The 10,055-nt window shown below is 41.2% G+C and overlaps 1 long non-coding RNA gene across 1 annotated transcript; it reads right to left on the reverse strand.

The window, feature by feature from the left end:
- Positions 1–804: 804 nt before the first annotated feature.
- On the reverse strand, positions 805–8,355 carry LOC116978347. The gene is made up of 3 exons (XR_004413442.1): positions 7,758–8,355; positions 5,234–5,346; positions 805–1,084 (listed from the first exon to the last, which is right to left on the reverse strand). It is a non-coding gene; the product is annotated as an uncharacterized LOC116978347 (long non-coding RNA).
- Between the last annotated feature and the right edge of the window lie 1,700 nt (positions 8,356–10,055).

Genomic DNA, 10,055 nt, shown 5'->3' on the forward strand with positions numbered 1-10,055 from the left:
CATCTGCAGTTCTTTCTTAAATATTTTAAAAGATGAATAAAATATTAAACATATGAGTGTGCCCAACATTATGTCAATGCCATCTTTTATCTTAAATGCCACTATCGTGTCCACCTCATCAGCATCTCTGGCAGCGTTTTCTAGGCACTCACTACCTTCTGTTTAATAAAATTGCCCTGTACATCTCCATTAAACTATTCCCCTATCACTTTAAAGCATTGCCCTCTAGTATTTGATATTTCCATCCTGGGAAAAAGTTATTTCAGTCTATCCTATGTATGGATCTCATAACCCCCTTTTTCTGACTCTCATAATTTTAAATGGTTCTGTAGGTTCTCCCCACAAGCTCCGACATTCCAGAACCTACATTATTTAAACAAAATAAAATATCTTTCTCTTTAATTTATTTTAAGTTCATGCTATTCAACTTATATATATATTATTTTATATATATGTATAAAATGTGTGTGTGCATCTGTATAAAATTCAATTTTATAAGCAATAAAATTCAAAAATGGTATATTTCCAGAAAAGCATGGTCTTGTTCTTCATTTTCATTTAATCCATCCATCAACAATTATTCTAAGACTGTGATATATACAAATCTAAAGATTAGGCAGGACACCCACCATATTCTCCTGTCTATTCCAAAATGCAATAAATATTATAATAGTGACTGGTACTTGCTCAGGTACCAGGTCACAAAATAATTGACAAGATTATTGGAGATCTTATCTGAAAAATAATAGCATATCTCTTCCAGACTTTGTTCCACAAAAGGTTTTAGATGAAACTGTAATGCTTTTTTTTTCATTTAATTGATAGTTATAATACAAAACTTCACATGACAGTGATAATTTCATTATCACATTGTAGAAATGTTTCTGCATAAAATTATGTAACCTGATCTTGTAGCCAGTTTATTTCAAATTGAACAGGAAGAGTTACTCTCTGCTGAAGTCCAGACCCAAGGCTCCAATATTCCTCTGCTGAAGTCCAGATCCAAGAAAGAAGCCTTAATTAAACATGGATGGTAGATCATGTCATTCTTCACACACATTATGCTATAAGCGAGTTCGGTATTCTGAAAAACACAAGGAATCATGGGATTTGTCAAAGGTCACGCGCTATAAAGAAAAAGCGAATGGAGGGCTGGCTGCATAAACTATGTATAAATTCTTATCTTTATTCATGATTTATGTGTAAAAATATATTGAATCTGAGGAATGGGGGTGCCAGGCAGTGGGAAAGCGGGGTGGAATAGCGAGAGAGGAGGCTGTTGCGAGTGGAAGACGGGGGAGAGACTGGACCGGCGGAGAGACATTCTTGGCAGCTGCGTGCACACAGACCCGCGCCTCATCCGCAGCCAGGATCGAACCCATATCCCTGGCACCGCAAGCGCTGCCGAACCGCAAGCGCTGCCGAACAGCCACTGGACCGTCCCGTCACCCCCCTCCCCCCTCCAAGTGTACCATCCCCACCCGGGGAGTGGCTGGCGACGTCCAGGGCGACCCCGGACCGACGGGGCAGTGGCCCGGAGCAGCAGCCAGCGTGGAGAAGAAACGCCAACTCCAGCCCAACCCTGCTCCAACCCCGAGGAACCCGCTCCCCGACGGGGGCCGCCAGCTGCAAAGCCCCGCCCCACCCAGCGGTCGCCGGTCAACTCCGACACCGGCAAAAGCCAAGCACCAGCCATCAACGGGGATACACACAAAATGCCGCAGCAGCTTAGCGGGACGGGCAGCATCCTGGGTGAAAAGGAAATGGTGGGGTTTCGGGTCGAGACACTTCTCTAGAGATGTTGCCTGACCCGCCGAGACAACCGCAGCTCCCCGTGTGCATCCCCCCTGCGCCGGCTGCAAGTCCAGGGCCGCCACCGCCCCCCCCAGCCGAGGGCCACCCCGGACACCTCCGGCAGCCCCCGGACAGGGATGGGACACCCGGGAAGGGACGGGGATAGCCCAGCAGCATCTCAACAGCACCCACAGCACCAGAGACCCGAGCCCGACCCGACCATGGACGAAACGCAAGCCTGCACACAACGCAGCCGCACAGCTACCGAGAATGTTTATAGCGAGTGACCTATGACCTGGGCATGCGCAGTCGGAATACCGAACTCACTTATTGAGACAGATTAAATTAATTGAAAAATAATGTAATAAATATTCAAAAATAAAATTATTCATGTATCTGTGCAATAGCTTCCCGGGTGCCTGTGCTCCCCTGAGGTTGAAGCTCTTTACCTCATGTCCTCAATGGTACAAATCCATGAAAATGGACCCCTGACTCTGCTTTTGAGGACAATTTAGAAACATTGCTTCTATATTGAGTACAGGATGATGAAACATGAAAAACACCACAAAATTCTGATATAAAAACAGATGTTGGAAAAATTCAGCTGGTCACAAAATATCACAGCAGGGAGAAACTGAGTGAACATTATTTAAAGTTGGAAGAAAAAAGCCAAGATGAAACAGATTTAAAAAGTGAAGCGGTAGGGGTGGTTGGGAGTCTAAATAAAGTACAAAAGGTGCTATTACAGGGCATAAAGCTGGTAATATTAAATTATAAATGTTTTCAGTCATAGGGGATGCTAAAATGAGTAAGACATACGACTGTCTAAATGATAAAAGTGAAAACATTACAATTGCTGTCAATAAAAATAAAGTGTGCTGTGGTTCTGATCTGAAGTTGTTGAACTCAACACAAGGTCTAGCAGGTTGGCATGGAGATAATCAAAAAATGAAATTCTCCCTCGAATTTACACTGACTGAATTGATCAAGTGTTGTTTCATTTGGATAATGGAAAAGAGAAGGGTAAAGGATCACCTGTGCTCACAGAGGGAGAAACAGGAATTGTTAGAGGTCACTGATGAGTAAGCCAGGGATTCTGATGAACCTAAGATGTATTCTCTGCTCTTTTTATGGATTGTTTCAAAGAAGAACCATTTTCTACAGAACACTAAAAATGGAAAGGCTGGCCAAGCAGTGGGGAAACAGCAGAAGATGATCTGATGGAAAGGTGGAACCTTATTATGGTTCTGACAGGAAGGAGAAGGGTAGGGACCAGAAATTCAGAAGATTTTTTGATCTAAGATAAATACTGATATGGATGGTGACATTGTCGGACCAGATGTGACCACGACAGAAACTGAGAAAATGTAAAGGTCCATTCAGGAAGTCAGATAGAAAGAAGAGCAGTTATAGGAGTCAGTGGGTTTATATTGGATATTTAATAACCTCTTCCAAGAACCAAAGATTAGGGAATAGGCAAAACAAAGGCAAACCATGCAAAATTATGTACAGAAAGCACATCAGCGCCTCTACTTCCTGAGAAGATTACGGAGAGTCGGTATGTCAAGGAGGACTCTCTCTAACTTCTACAGGTGCACAGTAGAGAGCATGCAGACTGGTTGTATAGTGGCTTGGTTCGGAAACTTGAGCGCCCTGGAGCGGAAAAGACTACAAAAAGTAGTAAACACTGCCCAGTCCATCATCGGCTCTGACCTCCCGTCCATCGAGAGGATCTATCACAGTTGCTGCCTCAAAAAGGCTGGCAGCATCATCAAGAACCCATCCGGGCCATACACTCATCTCCCCACTACCTTCAGGTAGAAGGCACAGGAGCCTGAAGACTGCAACAACCAGGTTCAGGAATAGCTGCTTCCCCACAGCCATCAGGCTATTAAACTTGGCTCGGACAAAACTCTGAACATTAATAGCCCATAATCTGTTTATTCATGTGTGTATATATTTATACAATGGTATATGGACACACTGATCTGTTCTGTATTTGTGCCTACTATGTTCTGGTGTGCTAAAGCAAAGCAAGAATTTCATTGTCCTATCAGGGACACATGACAATAAACTCTCTTGAACTTGATCTTGAACTTGAAAATGAAGGAATTATGAAAATTGGAAATATAATTGATGTCCTTATTCAGTACAGGCTCATGATATGAAATACTTGCAGCCATTAATGCACTGGTGAAGGAAGAACCCATTTGGTGAAATTTCTGTGTTGGTTTAGTCTTGACTGGATAGTTCCGATCCAAAAGTCCAAGTTTAAGTCTGCTTTTACGAGACCTCCAAGATCACAGACATCGTTTTCACACACACACCAGAAACCCAAAACATTATCCAAAATGGGTAGCGAAGGAACAGCAGATGCTGGTTTAAACCAAAGAAAGACACAAAAAGTTGGAGTAACTTAGCGGGTTTTGACTTTTTGTTTCTGTTATCCAAAATGGAATTGGTTTGGGCCACTTTAAAGTGATAATTCGAGGATGCGGGATTCTAGCGAAGGCAAAATCAATGGGTAAAAGGTTAACCACTAATCGTAGGTACTAGAATATTGAATAATTCGATTCATTATCACAGACATTTATAGATTGCCAATACATATTATTCATAATTACAAAGTAAATCTAAACTTTTCGTTACCCTATTTCGTTAGTCCACTAAAATGTTGTAATCTCATGTAATCGATGCCGCCCATTCCATCCCCATCACTCCCTACATTTGGTTTCCCCTTTCTTCGGGGCAGGTATGTAGCTCTTGAAATTTCTGGAGCAGATGTTGACGAATAGCCACTATGAGGAAAGCAGACTTTTATAATATAACGCAATTCCGTACAATTCACATGATCATATTGTCGGGATAAATGTTCCAGGAACGTCCCCAAGTTGAGTTGACATCTTCAAAAAACAGTGTCCAAGTATCTGCAGCTTTCTGGCAACCATAGCGTGCAAACCCAAGATTCCACATACACGAGTGTCAAAAAATAACGGGAAGGAACTCTGTCTTAGAGCATTGCATTCTCACGCGTTGCTAACACAGACTGAGCGGACATTATAGAACGAAGGTATACGTGAATTACTGCAGTAACTAAGCTGGGCAGGCAGCATTTCTGGAGAGGAGGAATGGGTGACGTTTCTGGGTCGAGATCCTTCTTCAGACTGAGAGTCAGGGGAGAGGGAGTCTAGAGATATGGAAGGGTGAGGTATGGAAACGACAGATCAAAGCAGACGGGGTTAAGGAAATGTAGAATGTTACATTGTTAGCTGGGGGAAGGCATACAATCAGTGACATTTTTTAATCAGTGGAACTAGTCGGACATTATGTTGCATGGTATCCTTACCTTCCATGCTTGCATTACATCTCCAGACATTCTACTTCTGCCATGGTTTATGATTAGTCTTCCTTAAGATAGTTAGCGAGTTTTCTTTTGTACCTCACACTTGTAGCGAGCTTCGCACACTATTGGACACCACTCGACACACTTTTGCACGCGAAGCCGGACTGGTCATAAACGTTGCGATCTTCTCCAACAGGAAAGGTGCTAAACTAAGAGAGTCAGTACACATGGAGTGATAAAATGGTGAAGAAAAAACGTAGAGAATACATATTAGTTAACTGCACAACATTTCACATTTTGGAACGATTAGAAAAATGCAAAAAATAAAGAGATATATTCCAAAATTTACAAAGTAGGTTAACGTTCACAATGGGAAGGCCGTAGAAAGCAAAATTGTACATTTGACTTAATATGTGGTTCAAATATTTATATGAAACAGTGTGAGAATTATCAACATTTGTAATTCTACTAGACAAGAACACTGGTATATATGTTTACGCATGTTTTTAATAGTAATAATTAATAGTTGATCTTTAAACAGTTTCATTGCGTTCAGCATCGTCAGTTTCGGTTCCATCTCCGTATTTTAGTGCCCTGTTGATAAGCCTGGTTAAGCAATCGATTGGTAACCAATGGTAACTTAACATGTACATCGTTAATTATTGATTTCAATCAAAAGCTAAGTCTATTACATAGCCGATTGCGGCAATAAAGATAAAAAAATATCGACTGTGCCCGATTTCACAAAGGCGATAATAAATGCTAATTTTAAAAGGAACCTACATATCAAGATATCAAGATGTCGTGCCCACCAATTTCAGGGATTACATTGTGTACATCAGCTCCCAACTCCTCGCGATTTGCCACAGTCCGAGTTTGTTCTGTGCAGGATTTTGCATTATCTATGGGTTTAAACGGTTCGGTCTGGAATCATTCGGTTTATCATCGTTCCTCCAATTTCCACAAAAATAAAGTGTTGCTGTTTATCTGTTCGCCTTCGTACTGTTCAGCGCTTTCATCCACCAAACCGCGCTCCATGCCCAGAAACAACGAGACGACTGCAGCAAAATAATGGTCATCCCTGTCGCCATGGAATGTGGCCGAAAAATCATCGGACGTTCTGATGATTCACTATCGGGAATATGGTTCTTCACACTTACCTCGAGCAATACCACATTTTTTAAAGCAGCCTGCTCTCCACTCTGTGGATGACAGGTACATAATTTAGAACACCAAATGCATGACTGACCCAATTTAGTGAACAGTTTAGGTAACCGAATATAAATTTAAAAGTGTTAAAGGTCGTTAGTTTCTCTGAAATACAGGTGGAATGTTTGAGAATACACGTTCCCTTTGAAGAGGAAGAAGCCATGTTTCTGGAAACGCTTTGGCAGTTAGTTACTTTAATTGATTTTCCATTTGTTTTCCTTAAACTGCGAATATTTTAACCTTTTTGGCGAATGAGATACATTCCACTATACTCAGAATCTCTCATCCCTTCCTCCTCGTTCACATGGGTGACTTTTTCCTCATAGACATTTTTATTTTAAGCTTGTGTTTTATCTGCATCTTCCCCCCAATTTCCATTTGATATACTGCAGTGTTTCATGTTCGTTCGGCAGTCATCTGCCCCTTGTTATAGCAACTCAAAAAAGTGTTATCTTCTGTAGTATTTTCATTTTGCCTCGGTATGCGTAGACAAATAATTAAGTCGAGGTTTGTTATTTCTCATTGATTTGTGCTGCATCGGATTTTTGTAGTTATACCCTACAAAATGAAGTACTGTAAGATATCGCAAGGCATTGTAACGTAGCAAGGTTCTTATTCAGGAAATGTAAGAGAACAACCGATATTCTTTGAATCGAAAACAGCAAACATTAAAATCGAAATAAACAGCCTGTTTTGGAACAAAATCAAGTTCAATTCCACAATACTCAAATGTAAACAGAATTAAAATGACCGAGGGTGAAGACCAAAGAGGCGTTTAAAATGTTTTTACAAAAACAATTTTGTTTCCCCAGGTGTGTTCTTTGAAGCTGCGTTCCAGCTTGGGCTAATTTTAGGACCAGAAGTTAGATCCACCGGCGCCGGACATGTATTGAGGCCGACGCCTCTGCCGTGGGAATCGGTTGCTGCCGTGTCGCTGCTGCCTGTCCCAACAGTAATGTGAACAGGCTCGTCCGCGCTAACATCACTGCTATTGCGCCGAGTTGAAAAACAAAAAATATCCACAAGATGGAGTCTAGCGAGGAAAAGAGAATCAAAATGGACAAAAATTGGCTCAAAAAAATGATCGTAAGCATTTCGGCCAGTTTGGGATTACAGCTCAGCACATATCTGCCCCCGTTGTTACATTGTAGGATTGTGACATAAAATGACCAGGAATATGTTCCTCTGGGGACGGACAGATGATCTGAACACCGATTTCATTCATAATTGTCCTTATTTATTCGGGTCTGTAGTCATCTCTACCTCAGCATCGCCTCACATTGAAGGGTAAGGTGGCATCAGCGGCAGCGGGTGGTGAAGATATCCATAGAGGATTTACCTACAAAACAAACGTTAAGACACGTAGACATCACTACGCATTTTTGTAAATCACTGTCCACATAAGACTTACGTGCTTTACTTTTGTTCCGGAATGTATTCGAGAAACATCAATAGTCAAGAGCGAATTCCAGATCTATATTTAAAATCCCAGTCGATTTAATGTTGATTTTGGAACATTATAATGTCGTTGCCACCGAATAAAATATAATGTACGCTGGGTTGCAAATGGTTAACGAGTAATCTTCATTGGCAAATTATTTTAGTACCATTGCGGATTCTTCGTTTTAAGGAGAATTTAGAGACTTGGGCCACAGTTCAATCGATGCCCATATTCCATGGCTTTGCTTGTAAACAAAATCTTTGCCGTGCCAGATTTGCAATGTAGACAACATCTTCCCGTGAAAAAAAGGTAGAAATGTAAAGGATAAAAATAAACTGGGACATAAAACCTAAAATATATTTTGAAGTGTAGTGTAAAATAGCAGTAGGAATCAACGGTGAAATAAGATGTTGCCGAGGTAGGTTTGTTCATCTAGAAACATTCCTTGGGGCTGAATTTCATGGCACTTGTGCGTATTTGGGTCACGTGGCGTATATGAATGCCGCTGCTTCCAGCTCCAGTTGAGTAGCTTTAGCTGTGATTTTGCGTCAGCAGCTCCTCTCTTCAAGAAATTACAAGAAGCTGTCCATAGAAAACCAATGATCGACCGGGGCGCGGATGGTTAACAGAGGAAACCAGAGGCGAGGAGAACTGATTTCCCAACTGAAATTGCATTGATTTGTAACAGTACTTCTGGAGATGCCCAGATTTGGGCTGCTGGCATTTCACATGGCAAGATCAGTTCACAAACTGGGCTGAACTAAACTGGGAAAGCACGCACATAGCAATGGGTTCAGTGGCTACGCTATTTTCCACATGGTATGTCATCGGACCATGCATTTTAAACTTTCTCCGGGCATGGGCCGAAAGGGCATAATTCTTAGGGTGCATTTAAAAAAAAGACAGCACCCCAGGCTGGTCTTGTGGATGTGCTGTGGTCTCAATGTTAAAATCGCATTCTTTGTTGAACATTTTTATAAAGGGAAAACAATTTCTATTTTTAATTATGCTCAAGGCATTGCCTCAATACCTGTATTTGACCGAGTAAAACATTCTTCACATTATTATGTTCAGCTCAAGAATGAATATTGGGAGAAGCATGAAGTACTGCGAGGAACTGCATGATAAATAGCAGGTGAAATGTGTAAGAAGGAACTGCAGGTGCTGGTTTACACCAAACACAAAACACTAAATGCTGGAGTAACTCAGCGGGACAGGCAGCATTTTGGGATGGAAGGAATGGGTAATGTTTTGGGTCGAGAACCGTCTTCAGAGAATAAATAGCAGGGTTCTTTGAAGTGCAGACAAAAACGAAACAGAGTGCATCCCTACAGATCCCTGGAAGTAGCTGGATAAATGGATTAGGTGATTAAGAAGGCTGGTCGTCTGTAGATAAGGCTTAGAATACAATTTAAGGGAGGCCATGCTAGAATTGTACAATACACTAAGAAGGCCACATCTACAGTGCTGTGCACAGTTTGGTTAGAAGACTACAGGAAATATATGAAAACATGAGTCTCTTTGTGTGCAAAGAGGGTGCAGAGAGGATTTGAAGACGTTGCTTGGATTTGAGATTTATGTTTATGAGGAGAGAAGTTGTTGAACTGCAATTATTTTCTTTGGAGAAAACTTCAATAGAAATGGTAGAAATTTGTACGGCCTAAACAGCAGATAGAAATGATCTATTTTATTTAGGAGACAGTAATCAGGAATTGTAAATAAGCAAACTGCACAATCTGGAGTTCAAGATCATCTTTAATCAGTATGGCAATTATGGCAGTACAGCAGGTCGTTAGTTGTTAGTTCATCGTTACTGCTTCCAAGACTGACCAGCGTAGGAAGTGGGTGTTAGTATGAATCATACAGTAAGGTGGGGTTAATTATGCTATTCTACTATGATTGGTTCACATGCAATAACCAATCTACAGGAATCTTAGAGTTAAAGTAAGCGGTAAAAGAATGAGTGGGGAATTATTAAAAAAAATTCAAGCAATGGTGGTGTCTGCAAAAGGAGATGTGGACAAAAAAATATTATATATGGATGACTTGAAGAAACAGCTATGGAAGAAGAGCTGGGAGGTGGAATTAGCCTGGAGTTTATATTGGCCAGAATTGTGTGCCCTCTGAAAAACATTACTTCTTTCTTCCACTTTGGTTCTTCTAATACAACTCCTTTTTTTCTCTCATTCCATTTCAGTTAAGTCCTCACGTTTCACGCACCCCTTTGTTTTCCTGCTCCTCTTTTGCTTCCATTGGGATCGCTTCCAT

The sequence above is a fragment of the Amblyraja radiata genome, chromosome 11 (assembly GCF_010909765.2).
Source record: "Amblyraja radiata isolate CabotCenter1 chromosome 11, sAmbRad1.1.pri, whole genome shotgun sequence".
Classification (NCBI taxonomy): domain Eukaryota; kingdom Metazoa; phylum Chordata; class Chondrichthyes; order Rajiformes; family Rajidae; genus Amblyraja; species Amblyraja radiata.